Source organism: Chiloscyllium punctatum, chromosome 23 (genome assembly GCF_047496795.1).
Source record: "Chiloscyllium punctatum isolate Juve2018m chromosome 23, sChiPun1.3, whole genome shotgun sequence".
In the NCBI taxonomy this organism is placed as follows: Eukaryota; Metazoa; Chordata; class Chondrichthyes; order Orectolobiformes; family Hemiscylliidae; genus Chiloscyllium; species Chiloscyllium punctatum.
Window position 1 is genome coordinate 15,894,229 of NC_092761.1, and position 15,973 is coordinate 15,910,201.

Below are 15,973 nucleotides of genomic sequence, written 5' to 3' on the forward strand. Positions count from 1 at the left end.
GAAAACTCCTAACAGGGTGACCTCACCTTTCCTATTCCTAACCTCAGCCCAAACTACCGCGAGTCTTCATCCATCGTCCTTTCCACCGCTGTAATACTATCTTTGACAAGCAATACCACACCTCCCCCTCTTTTCCCCCACATCTGACCCAACTAAAACATTTAAACCATGGAACCTGTAACAGCCAATCCTTTCCCTGTTCTACCCATGTACCCATAATAGCCACAACATCGAAATCCCAGGTACCAACCCACGCTGCAAGTTCACCTACCTTATTTCGTATAATTCTTGCACTGAAGTATACACTAAGTAATTTTAAAACAAACTGTCATACCTTCACTGTAGCCTTCCGGGCTCGTTTATACTCAGCCGCTGCTCGCACTCATAAATTACCCTCTTGCCCTTAATGAACCGATAAAATGTGTTTGAATTCTTGAGCATATTGCCCACTAATGTTTTTATCACCCCGCTTTTTGCTCTTTTACTTACTTTCTTGAGTTTAGCCCTATACGTTATCTCTACTCTTCTGGGATCTCCATTGACCTAATCACTTTATGCGTGCTTTAAGCTTCTCTTTCATTTTAAATTCTGTTCTGAATATTTGTAGACATCCCATACTCTCTGGGCTTGTTTTTCTCATTTCCATCTTTATTGTAACATGTTGTGGTGCCACCCTCATCAATTCCATTTTGAGCATGTGATCCCCACCACGCCCACGCTGTTCTGCAACAGTTTCACCCAGAAGTAACTGTACCGTGGCCAGATCCTGTTTTTCTTTTGATAAGATCTGCCTCTATCATCCAAATTATTTTTATTTTTCAAACATTTTTTCTTTTGGACTTTTCCTTAATAAGCTAAAAATGCTTGAGTCACGGTCAACTGGTCCTGCAATGCTCTCCCAATCCTGCCTGCTACACCGAACTGGCTTCATTCCACAGTGAGGCTCGGCACAGCCTCACCCATTGTTGTATCTGCTACATGTTTATATAAAGAGCTCTCTGGAATAAATGGCAAGACATTGTTGCCCTCTTAAAAATAATTATCTCTGCCCTAATCAATGTTTGTAATTGAAATGCCTGAATATAATGATCATATTATTGCATTTATACACCTGAGTGAATTGGTTATGTATCTGCTCCTGTAGTTTATTTTATCTGGAGGTCTATAATATAACCCCATTAGTGTGTCTATCATTGATTTGAACCTAATTCCAACCCACAAACCGTCATTTGAATGCCCTTCCAAGATATCATCCGTCCTTACTGCAGACTTTGACTCCATAATTACTAAGGCAATACCACCTTGTCTTTTACCCCTCTCCTGTGATGCCTATAGTTCTTGTACCACAAAATATTGAGTTGTCAGCTCTGACCTCCCTCAAACGCATCTACGTGATGGAAAAAATATCCACTTTCCCATGTCACTTCGTTCCCTTATCAAATCTGAAATCTGATAATATTCCCAGCATTATGGTAAAGGACATCCAGCCTGGAATATAGCACCTGGAGTACTATATATCTCGGAGTTCTTCAGCCATTTACTTTTTGTTATCAAGCTGCCTTTCCATGAACTAAAAATGTAACTCTGGGACTGAATGAATAATCGTTGAATTGTAATTTATTTTTTAATTAATGTGTTAATTAAATGCAACGTTCCAGAACTGAACAGTCAGCTTCAAATAGAATGAATTCCTGCTGATTAATTCCCTGCTCAGTGTGCAGCGGGATCAGCCCTCAGTAATGGAGAAAGTAAGGACTGCAGATGCTGGAGATCAGGGTTGAAAAGTGTGGTGCTGGTAAAGCACAACGAGTCAAGCAGCATCCGAGGAGCAGGAGAGTGAAAGCTTTGGGCATAAGCCCTTCATCAGGAAGGCATTGATGTGTTCACATTTTTTCCATTCCGTGATTCATGGAATATTTGGAATTGGACTTGCTCAGGAGGGCAGCACTGTATATAGCCCTGAAATGGAAAGCAGTTAAACAGTTAATTTTACAGGGAGTAGATAAACTGAGGTGAAGTACAGAATGGGCGAAGTCCAAACAAGGATAGATAAGTCCCCTGGACCATACATGAAGCACCCGAGGTTACCAGAGGAATTGAGGGAAGAGATTGCTGTGCCTTTGGCTATGATCTTTGTGTCCCCACTGTCCAGTGAAATACTGCCTGATGATTAGATGGTGGCAAAAGTTATTCCCATATTCAGGAAAGGCAATAGGGATAATCCTGCGAAATACAGCCCAGTCAGTCTTACTTCTGTATTGGGCAAAGTATTGGAATGGATTCTGAGAGACAGAATTCATGATTACTTGGAAAATCATAGTTTGATTAGAGATTGTCAGCATGGCTTTTTGAGGGGCAGGTCATGCCTCACACAACTTAGTGAATTCTTTCAGGGTGGGATCAAACACATTGATGAAGGTAGAGCAGTGGATGTGATGTACATGGATTTCAGCAAGTTACCATAAAATCGGCTCATTCAGAAAGTAAGGAGGCATGGGTTACAGAGATATGGGGAAATCTGTCTGTGTGGATACAAAATTGTCTGGCCTGTAGAAGACTGATGGTGGTAGAACATGGAAAGTATTCAGCCTGGAGCTTGGTGACCAGTGGCGTTCTTCAGGAATCAGTTCTGGGACTGCTGTTCTTTGTGATTTTTACAAATGACTTGGATGATAAAGTGAAAGGCTGCTTTAGTCAGTTTCACGATGTAACAAAGATGTTGGAGTTATGGATAGTGTGGAGGGCTGTTGTAGGTTGTAATTGGATATTGACAGGTTGCAGGACTGGGCTGGTAAATGACAGATGGAGTTCAACCTGGATAAGTGTGAAGTGATTCATTTTGAAAGGTTGAAATTGAATATAGAATACAGGGTTAAAGGCAGGATTATTGGCAATGTGGAGGACCATCGGGATGGTGTGTTCCATGTCATAGGTCGCTCAAAGTTGTCACACAAGCTGATAAGTTTATTAAGGTCTATGGTGTTTGCATGAGGCAGGGATTGAGTTTAAGAGCCGCAAGTTTTTGCTGCAACGCCAAAAAGCTCTGGTGAGACTACACTTAGAATGTTGTGTTCAGTTCTAGTTGCCTCATTACTGGAAAGACATTGAGGCTTCGGAGAGGATGCCGGGGAGATTTACCAGGATGCTGCCTGGACTGGAGGGCGTGTCTTACAAAGAAAAGTTGAGGGAGCTAGGGCTTTCTCCTTGGAGCAATGAAGAATGGGAGGTGACATGAGAGAGGTGTATAAGATGATGAGAGACATAGGTAGAATGGGTAGCCAGAGACTTTCTCGCAGGGTGGGAATGGCTATCTCGAGCGAGCATAATTTTAAGGTGATCGGAAGAAGGTTTGAGGAGATGTCAGAGGTAGGTTCTTTACACAGAGAGTGGTGTGTGCTTGGAATGCACTGCCAGCAGCGTTAGTAGAGTCACCTGCATTAGGGGATATTTAAGTGAGTACTGGATAGGCACATGAAGGGTATGTCAGTTATTCTGATCTTCGAGTAGGATAAAAGTTCAGCAGGACGTCAAGTGTCGAAGGGTCTCCACTGTCCTGTACTGTTCTGTGTTTTATGTTTCACCCAGTCAGTGGATTCTTATCAATTGCTAAATGTGTGAGAGAGTGATGTGTAAGAGATTATGAACCTGGGGAGGGGCGTTAGCCCAAAACTTCCAGTGATGTTGTTCATTGTTCCATTCACCTGAATGCCAGTATGTGTGGTGTCCTACACCAGGCAGGCTCCGCCAAGTTCAGTTATTAACGTGATTCTTGACTTGTCATTTGCTGCTGTTTTATTCAGGTACAATTTGTTGGGTGACCCATGTATTAATCAGATGTTTACTATGTTTCGTGAATTGGGCAAAAGTAAGATGTCAACTTTGATTATTCAACTGTACTATAATCTCTGAAAAGCATTAGGTTGATTCTGTTTATGGAACAAAAATATAGACTCCTGTCATGATTTTCTAACACAGAAATAAAGAATGTGCATTTCATTTTGTATCGAACAAACAACATGGATGTAACTCTTTTGGCGATCAGAATTACAAACACAATGTCAGGATTCAAAATAATGCATTGTCACTCTAACATTTTGAAAGTGGTTGGATTCTGAATGATTACATGTTTAGGGTGAGCAAATGGTTGAACAATCAAATAGAATTAGCGTTCTTATACATTTATATATCATCAATCTGTTTAATTTCTCACTGAAATGTACAAGCTTCAGCTATTTGCCAGCGAATTAAGAATGGCCATAATTCAAAATGGACTGTGAATATCAACATAAATAAATGATTTGTGCTTTCAAATTTTAGTGAACAATAATTTGAAAACTTTTAAATTTTAGATAGAACGTTATTTAAAATGAAATGTAGACAGTAAACAAAAAACGATGAACATATTATCGTGTGAGAGAAAAGTCAGACCTTTTCAAAGAGGTTTGTGCCAAAGCAATGACAGATTTGTTTTAGCAATTGGAATACAACAATTAATATATTCGTGTTCTGAGCAATAATTAGACTACAAAGTGAAGCTGGTCTGGTAATACTTGCATTTTAAATGCTTATGCTGCACTAAATAATCAGATATTCGTGAGCATTTTCAATGGGAAATAATCTGATACTGACTTTTATTCGCATCAGACACTTGATAGAGTGCAAAACTTTAAAGTACAGGAGGAGGCCATTGGCCACTGTGTGTACATCAGCTCCAGGAATGTCTCCCAAGCCCCTCCCATTTGCCAACTCTATCTCTGCAGCCTGTTGAATTGATAATTTCAAATGCATTACCAGTTCTCTTTTTAATCTTCATCCACAAATCTCCCAGGCAGTTCCATTCCAAATCCTAACAACCCTCTCAATAAAGAAGTTTTTCCTTTTCTCACTCCTGGCTCTTTTGCTGACAAGTTAAAAAATTAGAACTCCTTGATGCTGTAATGCCAACTTACGGAGACAGAGTATTCCTGTTTTACTCTTCAACTTTTTTTCATACTTTTAAGCACCGCAATAAGTTCACATATTTATCTGTTTTCCCCCAGGAATAATAAGCCTTGCAAGAACTGCAACAAGCACTACATCGGAAAAACAGGCAGAAAACTAGCCACCTGGATACATGAGCAACAACTAGCCAGAAAAATGACATGACCCACTATTACTAGCATTGTTCCATACAGATGAGGAAGTACACCAATTCGACTGGGTCTGCACATCAATCTAGGACAAACCAAACATAGACACGCACGAGAATTCCTAGAAAAAATTCCTGACGAAGGGCTTTTGCCCAAAATGTCTATTTTACTGCTCCTCGGATGCTGCCTGAACTGCTGTGCTCTTCCAGTACCACTAATCCACAATTTCTAGAAGCGTAGCATTCCAAACGGAAATCAATCAACAAACAAATAGATTTTGTTTCCATCTCACACTCACTGAGAAAATGAACCGGACATAAAATCATCAATACTGGAAATTATATCACTGACTCAAGGAAACCTAAACACATAAATAGCAAGTGGGACATAATACCAGCACTTTAACAGAGTCTCACTGATAATGTTCCCTAGTACAGTGATGAACCATCTGAAAATGAACTCTCCAGCTCAGCGAGCAACTGACATCCACAAGAAGCGCAATTTCTCTCATCCTCCCTTTAACGAAATCCTTCATTCCAGTTATCGTTCCAGTTATTTGTATTCTTCTGCAAAGTAATGTGGTGTCTGTCTCTCTCTGTGTGTGAGAATGTGTGTGTGAGAGAGAGAGAGAACGAGAGAGAGAGAGAGAAAACAATCATCTGTAATCTCTGGATGACTTCCCGCGCCATGTGGAAAAGAGGGAAGGATGAGGAACACAGTATTGCTTAACATGTTGTTAAAAAGCTCGTTCATGGTTAATGGTTCCAGATTTTTGGATCATGGAGATGTCTTCCAGGACAGGTGGGACCTGTATAAAAAAGACAGGTTGCATCTTAACTGGACTAGCACTAACATCCTTGTTGGGCGGTTTGCTAGTGCAAGTTAGATGGATTTGAATAAACCAGGAGGGTGAGAACCAAACAGCAGATCAGGAACTGAGCAGAAGGTAGAGATGATTCGGACATCAGGCACGGCCAGTCTAATGACCATGCCGAGAGAAGGAATCAAATCAGTCCAAAATGTGAGTTGGGAGTTGGAATAAATGATCGAGTTGAGGCACAGGTTTTTCAGGGATTAACAAATAAGGATAGAGAGTGTGGGGGATGTGAGAGAATGAGGAATGTGAGATCATGGAGACAATGAACAAGAAAATATTAAAGGGGAAAGAGGTTGAGGTGGAGTGAGTTGGGGAATTCTGTGATAAACAACTGGCAGCAAAACTCAGGAAAACTTGTTTGTCAAAGCGAATACCTGGGAAAGCATTTATTATGCTTCAGAGAAATAGCAATCTTATTGCTAGAGGTCTGTATTATAATGAAGGGAAAGCTGTGTTAATGTTATGGCTGTAGCTACAATAATGGTGGCAAAAAGCTAGAATAATATCGGTGCTATTGTTGGACAATGCTTGCACTGAGCATATGAATTACCCTGAATGTTCCCTGAGATGGCTGGGCTGCCTTTGGCTGAGTAAGTGCTGAAGCTCCATGAGATGATGCTGTTTTGTGATGTAGCCACTTACTGAGTTCAGTCAAAGGAACAAAGCAGCAACTATCATTGTTTATTGCTTCAGAATATATCAGAGTGTCCATGGCTGCCACTGCACACAATCATGCAATGAAAACCAGGCCTATCACGCCTGTGCCAGCAAGTGCATATCCAAAGGTTTTTTAAACGTTTGTGAGGTGAACTGCCTCAACCACCCTCCTAGATAATGCATTCCAGATTCATACCATCCTCTCAGTTCCACATTCCACAAATCCTCTCTCAATCCCCTGCCTTTCACTTTAAAAGTCTGTCCCTTTGTTTTTGATCATTTGACTGAGGAACACAGCTGCTGTCTGTTCATCCTCTCCATACCCCATATGTTCTTGTACACCTGTACTAGGTTCCCTCCTCAACCTTCCCTGCTGCAAAGAAAGAAACGAGCAAATTTAGCCCTCCTCTTTCATACTCACTTTTGAGTACTCACTTGTCTTGTTACTTCTGACTTTCATCTTCCCAATTTATCGGTGTTAAATTTCATTGGCCATTGATCTGGCTATCTGTATAATCTGTTTATATCCTCTTTTAGCGTTACATTTTCCTCCTGACTGTGATCCACCCAGCTCATTTTTGTGTCATCCACAACATTGGTCATCATTTCACTGCTCCCCACCTCCACATTCTCACAATCGTCATTTCTGAATATCGCAAACAAATCATGATTTCCTTCCTGTTCTCCAAATGTTATTCAGAGGATGATTTGACAATTCCAGTCTCTTGCCTTTCCTATTTTGGTAAATTTATGAGTGATGTAGTTAACACATTTTATGAGGGAGTTTCAACAAATAGTAGTTTCGAGACAGAGTTGAATTCACCTTTTACACTCTGCCTCTAAACCTTACACTAAACCTTCTAAATAATTTCGGAAAAAAGTGTGTTTTGGCACCTTGCGCTGGAACATTAGTATTTTGCGTAGCACTATTCTTTCTAACATTCCGTACAATAGCCAAAGCTGAAGAAATGTTTCATCTGCAGGATGGACATGGACTCATTCATTGTTTGTTTAAATCAGCGAGTGTGATGAGGATAAATGTTCAATTAAGTTCTATGTTGGGGCAAACTGCAGAAGATCAAATCATATTCTCATGTCTACCTTGAATTGGAAGCAAATACATAATGTAAAAAAAAATCAAAAATGTTGAAATACCACAGTAGGGGAGAAAAAAAATGTCGTCTGCTCTTGATGAACATATCGAAATATACAGTACATGTACAACCTGAACAAGAATCAAGTTATAGAAGAAACAGTACAAGAAATCCTTACTTAATTTTGAATGGAATCCAGATCCCGATTTTCTTGAACAATGATTTTCTTCTCATCCAATCTCACTTCCTCGAAAACAAGCTTTTCACTGTCACTAAAACTTCATCTGCCATTCGTCCTCCTCCGTCCTGTTCTTTTCTTACACTCTTACTTCGTTTGCACTGCCCCTTCTGCTGCTATATACTCTTCCACTGATAATCTCCCTTCACACTCTTCTTCTGCCACTCCCTCTGTAAGATACACAAATTCCCCAGTTACTCCCACTTTCTCTTGCCATCCCTTCCACTTTTTGCTTTCCAACTGGGATGATGGGAGCCACTGGCTTCTGTGCTGCTATTTATCATCAGTGAATGATGAGATTGAGATGATCAATGTCCAATACGAACAGACAATAGTGCGTTTCTGTCATTGTCTGATGCACCGTGCACAGGCTGGTTTTGTTCCCCATGGTACAGAGTGGAGTGTCTTGCTATCTCTTAACAGCACTTAACCAAATAGCCTCATCACAAATAGGATAAACCTCTCCTCAGAATCAGAAGTCAATGCATCAGTTTTCCCTTAAAGATTGTGAGTAGAGTGCGCACATTGATCAATCAGGCCGTGGACTGTCCTTTTGTTCTTTATTCATTTAACTGATTTTCCAATGTCAGTTGAGGTGAGGTCAGAGTAACTTGCATTGCATTAAATTAGTATTTGATTCATGTGACATCAGGGATCCTGAGGAAACTGTGGTCAGTAGGAATCACAGGAAATTCTGCGCTGGTAATTTCCTCACTGACCAATGACACTTTCCCCAGAGCTATTGGGAATGACAAATAAACTCTGCTCTTGATAGTGCCTTCCAAAACCATGGATAAATTTGTCTTTATAAAAGCATCAAGACATATTATATTTTCACAGGTTGATCGAAAGTCTCCGAAAAGTAAGATCTTGCTGCTTGAGTGTCACTTCAGTGAAATCAGGACGTTACAGTAAGATTACCTTCCCAATTATTTTCAATCCGTTACTTTCGGAGGACTGATCGAGCGATTTCAGTGCCACTGAGTTCAACAGTTTCTCTGTCCAGCAGTATCGCATCACATTAACTCAAGGCTGCACCACTCCACAATTCTAATTTATTCACCGCCTCATTCGCCATGCTGACCAGATGTACCAGGCACACAATTTGCAAAAACGTGGAGATGCCCTTGACCCTCTGGAACCTTCCTGACCTTCCATACCCTGCCTCTGACTCCATCCCCTCCTCAAATTCCACCTCCTGTCGTTTATTCACCATCCCTACTGAACTTTCACTCTCTGATGCTGAATGTTCTGTACTAATCAAATGACTGAACTTTACCTCTCTGTGCCCCCACTTTAATGAATTTTAGGCATGACATTTAGTTGAGCTCTTCCGCTGTCTTCGCCTCAATGCACATTTCTTTCGGCAAGATTCCTCTCCCTGCCCCATAGACCCCGTTACCCCACTGCAACACTCTCCCTCCTCCTGGAATCACACCCCCTTCTAGTCTTTACCTGAACTAAATCGGTTCATTGAGAAATCTCAACATGACATTGGTTGTCTTAATTTTTCTGCACTCCCCTCACCAAATCCAACCTATCACTGTCTGAACAGCCGACACTCCATGTGCTTAGATCCAACCCTAACTGTGTTATTCAGTCTGTGCCGATAAGGGTGATGCTGCTGTAGCCTGGTGGACTGACCTCGACATTGCAGAGTTTGAACGCCCACTCTCAGATACCTCCTCTAATTTCCCCCTGGACCATGACCCTACCATGGCACATCAGGCCATTGTATCAACTCTGATAACTTGACCACCTTTCATCTAGAGATTCCTGCCCCACTCGCCCCTTCCCCCTAACTGCCCCCGAGCTGATGGTCCTCTGATAGCAGAGCTCGCTTCTATCTCCTTACAAAAATTCACAAAGAGAACTGCCAGGACATACCCATTGCTTCAGCCTGCACTTGCCGCACAGAGGAACTGCATGGATACACACGTGGGCCCCAGTTATGCCTGTTCCTTTCTTGGGGTACGTCGAGTATTCACTGTTCCAGTTCTATTCTAGCACCCACCCACAACTCTTTCTCCGATACACAGATGATATCATCGCTGCTGCTTTTCTCTCTTGTCTGGAATTGGAAAGGTTCATTGATTTCGCTTGGAATTTGAAGCCCTCCATCACTTTCACCTGGTCTCTCTTTGACTACTCCCTTCCTTTTCTCAACATCTCTGCTTCCATTTCTGGGGATAGACAAGCCACTGATATCCAGTATTAACACACCGACTCCCACAGTTTCCTGGAGAATATGTCCTCACATCTGGTTTCCTGTGTAGACTCAATTCCATTCCCCCAATTCTTCCATCTACACCGCATTGCTTCTGATGATACTAACTTCAACAAGGTAGCCTTTGAAATGTCCACCTTGTTCCTCAATCAAGAGATTCCCCATCATTGTTGTCAACAGTGTCCTCAACCGAGTCTGACCCATCTCCTGCACTTCTAGCCTACCCCTCCCCTTCCTTCTTGCAACAGAGTTTCCCTTGTCATAACCTACTATCCCAGCAGCATTCACATGTAGAGGATCATCAGCCCACATTTCCCCCACCTTCAGCGAGATGCCCCCCACCTGCACATATTCACCTCTCCTCCATTGTCCACCCTCTGGAGGAATCATTCCCTCCAGGATACACTGGTCTACTCTTTGTTCACTCCCACCACAGTTCCACTTCACTTTCCCCTGCTGGAGGTGTCACACTTTCCCATTTCCCTCCCTCCTCATCAGTATCCAAGGGCCCAGCCATACATTCCATGTGAAGCAGCCCCTTACCAACGTTTCCCACAATCCAGTCAACTACATGCGCTGCTCACAATGTGATCTCGTCTACATTGGGGAAATGAAGGGTAGACTGGGTGAAAGCTTCACAGAACATCCAAGTTGTACTGCTGCAAAACACCAAGAGCTTTCAGTTGCCTGCCAGTTTAGCAGTCCGTCCTGTTCCCTGACCAATATCTCTGTGTCAGGCTTGCTGCAGTGTTCCAGGCAAGTTCAGCGCAAGCTGGAAGAACAACACCTCATTTTCCATGTGCGGACCATGCAGCCCTTTAGATTCAAAATCAAGTTCAATAATTTTCGGGCCTGAACTCCCCAATGTCCTAGCCCCCTATCCATACACCAGGCTTAGTTCTCACATAGCCTTCTATTACTCACACCCTATTGTTAGCTCCTAACAGTCTCCATTAAGAGCTATCCAGTCTCTTCCGCATATAAATCAACATTTTCTGTGTTAACATCAGTTCTGAGGAAGGGGCACTGGACCTGAAACGTTAACTCTGATTTCTCGGCACAGATGCTGCCAGACCTGCTGAGCATTTGCAGCAACTTCTGTTTTGTTTCAACATTTTCATCGCAAGTTCTCACAATGCAATACGTCACCGATATTTAGAGCCCTGCCAAACATAGGAACTTTGTAATTTCTCATTTAATGTCCATAACAAATTATTTGAGATTCATCTGAGATAACAACTTTGCTGTTATCATTCAGATCAGACACTTTGCCACAGTTCAGAAAGAAGAAAGAAATCAAAAGAGCTGGAGCGAATCTCAGTCGATCTGGCAACATCTGAGCAGAGATGCAAAAAAAACCCTTTGATTATAATATGACTTTTCAGAACAGTGTCACATCATATGACATATGTTAATCCTGTTGCTCTCTGCAGATACTTCCTCATATTTTTCATTTCTCCAGCATTTTCTGTTTATTTTTCATGTTTCCATTATCTCTATATTTCATGTTTCTTGACAGGTCTACATGTTGACCTTGGTAATATTTGGACAATGTGGTCCTTTCATATTTCTATTACAGTTGGTTTGTCTGTGACACCTGAATTACAGCCGAAATCTGTTTCTTCTTTAAGGCAGAAAGTAAAAAAAAATCTGAACATCCTGGAAATCTCAGGAAATCTATTTTGTTTGAAAATACGTTTTAGAGGCAGTTGAACTTCATGAAAGAATAGGGATAGATTTTTGATGATGAAATACTTGTGTCCTTCATTGAACTAGCTTGTCTCCCCAATCTCCAAAAGCTTTCAATGCATAACATAGAATTATTACAGCAAAGGTGGTGAAAACTCAGCCCATTATCTCTTCCAGTTTGGAATGAGCGATATCTCTACTATTATTCTCCTGTATTGTCCCCATAGCCCTGCACATTTTGTTATTAGTATGCGCTTTTAATTGTAAGCATCATGCCAGATATGAACAATATGATCAATCTCGAACAAAAACAGATGTTGGAAGGAAAGCTCAGCAAGTCTGGCTGTATCTGTGAAGAGACATCAAATTTAATCGTTCAGGTGCGGTGACCCTACTCCCAATGATTAAATTGTGTGTATACTAAATATAGTTCACTTTATCACATTTAAAATTATTCTGTTAAGTTCACATTGTCATTCAGCATTGCATCTTCCAAACATTGGCTCTTTCCTTGTTATGAATTATATTTAATTCTATCTGACGTTAAGAGTGATGATGACTGGGAGATATCATTGTTCTCCCCATGCAGTCTCTACAGCCGCTGCCCCATTCCGCCCTATCTCCCAGCCAAACCTGACTCATTAATTCATAAGTCTTAATGAATAAGTTCACTTTTGGTTTTGGACTTAGGGGAAAAAGCATAAAAAATACTGCTTTACCGCAAATAAACCTGCATTTAGATGTTTGTCAATTTTTATATAAATTAATTACTGAAGCATATGTTGTACGGAAGGTCCAACATTTCTGTATTAGAGCTGTGACAGGAACATTCAGAGAAGTCTACACTTCCTGTCTATGTTCAGAGCAACTGTGCCCAGTGACAGTCTGTTGGTTGGCGTTTGTTCTTGTGGAGGAGAGATCAGCACAGTAGCGACATCCTGATTGTGTTTCTTTTTTTTGTGGAGTGGCGGGGATTTGAGGAAAGATGGTTACAGCATTGTAAACGTGCAACAGAGTAGAGTCAGCTCGCCTGCGATAAGAAAACATCCATCATTCTCCCTCACAACTCATTTCACTAAAGGAATTGGTGATGGGAGATGTGACCAGTAGCCAGCGACGTCAGCATCCAGTCCAGTCCAGTTATATTGTAAACTGAATGTAATGTATTGAAAGCTAGAACTGTTTGCTCAGTGACTGTGATTGATGTCAGTCTCCATGCATTGTAACTGTGTCACTGGAGGGTTTCCCTCTCCTATTGGTGAGGGGCTTCACTCAGTGCGTTATCCCAGTGTAGGAGCAGATGTATCAGTTCCAGCAGTAACAGAGATGTGCCGCTGTACAGACATGGAGAGGACAGATCTGAATCTGAGAATAATGAACTGGATAATTACAATAATGGAGAGGAGGCTTTCCTTGGGACTTTACAACATTTCCCTCTGTTGGGAAGTTCTACCATATCGGACATTAGCAGTGCTGATTATTATTTTAGGCGTGGTGGAGGGTGTGTTACTAACCTATTCTCCCCATTGTTGGTGTTCTCTACTTCTGTCCATTCATTAATCCCATAATCAATTTTGAACTTCATTGCAATTTCGGTTATCTATATTTGTCAAAGAAAGAAACTTGCATCTTCAATTTTAATTGCAGTCTCCATTCATCTGAATTGCAGACCACTCCTTTACAAACACCTGAGAACAAAACTGTGCACAACCTCGAGATCCCTTTTTGCCTTGAATTGGTTTATGTCTCGTGTTCTCTCTGCCACCAACCCTGTCTACGACCAGCTTATAATATCCTCACTCTCAATCTTTGCGTCAATGCTGTGGCTGAACAAACCATTGTCTGCAGGTTGGTAAAATACAGACTTTATGTTTCAAGCTCTCTTCTGACCACTTTTCCTGTTACAAGTATTTCAATCACAAAATAGTTCTTGTCTCGGATTTTACTTCACGATTAGGACAATGTATCAGAGTAGGAATGTCGCTGGATGTAATCCAGGAGCAAAGCTTATTAAACGGAAGACATGGTTTCAAGCGATTTGTTTCAAGTCCTACCACAGCTGATGGTAGAACTTAAATAAAAATGATAAGAATTGGAATAAAAGTGAATTTCATGAAAACATACATAAAACCTAAATTTTGTCCGAAAATCTTCCTGTTTCACTGATGACGTTCGGTAAAGCAGTTTAATGTTACTACCCGGTCTGGGTTAAATGTAACTTCAGACCCATATCAATGTGCTTGATTTTATATTGGCTTGTGGAATTGCCTCACAGTCAGGGCAATTAGTGATGATTAACAAATGCTGCCCTGGCAGAGATGCCGACTTCCCATGGAATAACAAATTTGAAGGTTAAATCAAATTTTAAAAAATGCTGGAGATCTGAAATTGCATAAGAAATGCAAAAATAATATAAAATGCTAGGAACCTTTTCTGAACTGAAAGCAGTTGGAAAATAGTGTGAATAATGCTGGTGACAGGGAAGTCTGCTTTGAAGGGGAGAAGGAGTGAGTTAAATCGATAGAGAAAGAGAGAGATAGAAGAAAAAGAGGAAACAACGGGAATGATGATCAGCTGGGATGGAAATAAAGTGTGAGATTTACCTCATTTATTTTTAACTTTTCCCACCTTCCTGAATATGCCCATGTCGGTACATGTATCCCGCAATTTTCAAAAATTCGCTTTTTGCGACTTCCCTTTCCGAAAAACCTCCATTCCGTCCTGTTTTCGCTAACCAAAAGAAATCCAAAGACGAGTTTCACTTTTATGAAGAAAGGTGATTTTTTTCCCACATACATTAATGGTACTTCGTTTTATGCCATATCAGCTTATGAAAGGTTTTGTAGGAACACTCTACTTTCAGATACCGAGGGCAATCTCTATCTATCTAAGATCATGTTTTAAAGTGATTTGATCTCACCTGTCTGTGTTCCCTGAGTGTCGTCATGTTCTTATATTTATTAATGGGATATAGGTATCGCTGGGTGGGCCAGTATTAGTTCACTGTTTTGATTGCCCTTGAGAAGACCTTGAGCCTCACAGGGCACTTACACAGAGTGAGGCACACAAGGTGCACAGGAGCTGTGCAAAGCAAGATCGACTTTCGCCAGATTAATATTATTTGAAAAGTTAGATATTTCGATTCGTCAGTGTAATTACGGTAGGGAAGATGGTGGTCTTGCGCATGCTTGCCATTTTTTCACGCTTCCGTATCTCGTCCCTTTTGAAAAGTTTGTAGAAGATCATTACCGGGTTTGGAGAGATATTTGATGTTGCCAGCCTTTCGCCGACAATGAGAAATATAAATGGATGGAAGGGTGTCCTCCATGATAGTCCGGGCTGTGCACACAAACGACTGTGTGGTCCTGTGTAGAGCAGTTACCCTCACACTATTATGCACATGAATATAACGCTTTCAGTTGCCAGTATGCACAGCACTGGGAGAAGGCAGTTCCAAAATATTGAGATGTAATAATTGGTTGTTAAATGGATATCCAATTTCTGGCTGCTGTTTAGACAACAATTGAAATTTAACCAATAAATTTAAATTATGTTGAAGATACCAAAACACAGTTGAATTTATTGTTTTACCAACATCCAACCAACGAGCCATCACATGCTTCAAAAGAATAGAAAAGCCATCACCACCACTATGAGGCAGAAACAGACAGACACATATAAGGAGAGAGATAAACAAAGCGAGGGAAACAGAATGACAGTCAGTAAAACAGAGAAAGGAAACAAAACAAGAAACAAACAGTCACATGGACAGGGAAAAGGGGAGATAGTTCTGGGAAAGAAACAGAAGACAGAGAAATATAAAATCCAAGGAATCAGACAGTGTGAGAGAAATAGTGAGATACAAAGCACACAGGGAGCGGGGGATGGGGTCACAGTGAGCTGGGGATAGGGTCACAGTGAGCTGGGGATGGGGTCACAGTGAGCTGGGGATGGGGTCACAGTGAGCTGGGGATGGGGTCACAGTGAGCTGGGGATGGGGTCACAGTGAGCTGGGGATAGGGTCACAGTGAGCTGGGGATGGGGTCACAGTGAGCTGGGGAT